Genomic DNA, 2,659 nt, shown 5'->3' with positions numbered 1-2,659 from the left:
GTCAGGGGAGGTCAAGGGAGGACAGAGGAAGACAGGGGAAAGCAGGGCGTTAGGGGAGAGCAAAGAAGGGCAGGGGAGGACAGGGGAGGACAGGGAAAGGCAGGGGAAGGCAGGGGAGGACAGAGGAGGGTAGGGGAGGTCAGGGGAGGTCAGAGGAGATCAAGGGAGGACAGGGGAAAGCAGGGGGTTGGGGAGGGCATGGGAGGACAGGAGAGAGCAACAAAGGGCAGGGGAGGGTAGGGGAGAGCAGGGGAGGGCAAAGGAGGACAGGGGAGGGAGTTAAGAGCAGAAGAGGGTAGGAAAGAGCAGGGGCTTTACCTCATTGGGGAACTTGCTTCACACCAATGCAGAGTTATCTTAACCATTTCTACTTTCTGTATCTCTGTGATTGGGTCTATTTTTTGTCACGTGGGCTATTCTCTATCTACAATTTTATTCTTGCTAGATAGACTAGCAGGCAGGAAGTGTGGATTCCCAGGAGGCCATGCTGGGGACAGTTCCTGTTTGCTTCCAATAGCTTCTGGTTGCTCCTTCCAACAGCCCTTCCCAAAACATGCTCTGAGCACACATGCATATATTTGAATGTACATTTGAACAACCTTATAGGCATACAGGTGAATGGTCATGCCAACATCTCACATGCACACATGAAAACATACATGGGCACACATGTATGCCCTTGCATACATACAAATGCTCTTGCATGTGCATGTATGAATGTTCTTGGATGTACACATACTTTCCTGTCAAAACTCTGGCTGTGGGTAGATTTCTGAGTCATATAAACCCTTATGCGTTATCTACTGGAAGTAGATTATCTTCAAGTTTTCCTTTCCCATGAAGGGGTGGGTGTGTGGTAGTCCACCATGTAGTCTAAAAGCCCTAAAGGGTGTGACACTGGAGGGTCTACAAAGTGTCATGAGCTAATCTGATTGTCCCCATGACCCCAGCAGTTCAGTTTTGTCATGTCCATGTTCAGAGGAAGGGAAATTGAGGCTCATCAAGCTTAATAACCCATCCTTTAACAAAAGGCAAAACTGAACCACACATATCATTCCTAAATTTAAGCTTTTTTCTAGTCACCTCCCTGTATTCCTTGTGCAGGGGATCAACCTTGGGAGGGTCTAGACCAGTGGATCTCAACCTGTGGGTCACAACTCCTGGGGGGGTGTCAAATGACCCTTTCACAGGGATCTTCTAAGACCATTGGAAAACAGCCATTTACATTATGATCCATAACAGTAGCAAAATTGCTGTTATAAAGTAGCAATGGAAATAATTTTATGGGCTGGAGAGATGGCTCAGCAGTTAAGAGCACTGACTTCCCTTCCAAAGGTCCTGAGTTCAAATCCCAGCAACCACATGGTGGCTCACAACCATCCTTAATGAGATCTGATTCCCTCTTCTGGTGTGTCTGAAGACAGTGACAGTGTACTTAGATATAATAATAAATACATCTTTTTAAAAAAGAAATTCTATGGTTGGTAGTTACAACATAAGGAACTGTATTAAAGGACTGCCACATTAGGAAGGTTGAGAACCACTACTCTAGAATAATAAATGGTACAAAAATCCATGCCATTTAGAAGTGTTTAGAATTGAGGGGCTGGGGAAATGCTTTTAAGTCTGAGAGAGTTCCGAGTACCTAGAACCCACAGAAAAAGCTGGGTGGGTGTGTATGGCCTCCTACAATCCTAGCATGCAGTGGGAATCCTCAGAGCAGCTGACTAGCCAGAGGAGCAGCATGGTGAGCTCCCAGAGAAATGGTGAGCTCCCAGCCGGGGGAGGCACAGGCTACAGTCACATAGACAGGTTGTCAAGGCATGGATCTTGACGAATCCTCACACACTGTCAGTGGGAGCATCTAGATCACACTGAAAACAAGAATATTATCACCCCCAGCAAACAACATTAAGCCCCTCTTATCTGTGATTTTGCTCCCTGTAGAGAGAGATGGCTCCAAGGATGTCCTCAGCAGCTCCACCTCACCACTCACTAGGCTGGAAACTCGCAGAACCAAAGGAAAGGATACATTGTAACCTAAGAATGCAACTTGTTAAAAAAAAAAAAAGCACAAGAATTAAACTAGAGAAACAACACAAAGTAGCCAGTTAGGCCCTAGTTACCAAGAGTTCGGAACAAGGTCTTTAGGAACCTGAACCTACCAGAGTGTGGAACCTAGCTAGCTAGGAATGATCCAGGTGTGGTTCATGTAAAACATACACTTTGCTTATTGGATGGCTAGACAACCACTCACTATGCGATTCTGGCCACTGATGTGGGGGCCCAGGAGAGACATGAGAAATAATTTAGCTCCACACTGTGGCAAAGGCCTTCTCTTGGTACCTCCCTCCCCTGCCTACCCTTCACTCTTTACCCCTGGAGCCACATGGATTTTACAAGATGGCAGCTCTGAGTCCCTGTTGAACTTTGCTCACCTCACCTCCTTTAACCCAGAAAGTTGATCAGCACAGCGTAACAGTTGAGTCTGGGGGGTTGATGGCTCTGCTCCAAACATGGATCCATACAATACCTACTGCATTTGGGCCATGTAATTTAACCCATTATTTTCCTCCTAGTAGTAGAAGTAGAATAGATGGTCTATCTGGCCCCAGCCAGTCACACACACACATTTTTAACCACACCAATTCCCACATTT

This window comes from Mastomys coucha, unplaced genomic scaffold (assembly GCF_008632895.1).
Source record: "Mastomys coucha isolate ucsf_1 unplaced genomic scaffold, UCSF_Mcou_1 pScaffold22, whole genome shotgun sequence".
Classification (NCBI taxonomy): Eukaryota; Metazoa; Chordata; class Mammalia; order Rodentia; family Muridae; genus Mastomys; species Mastomys coucha.
The sequence above is the reverse complement of the archived record's forward strand: the minus strand, read 5'-3'. Positions refer to the sequence as shown.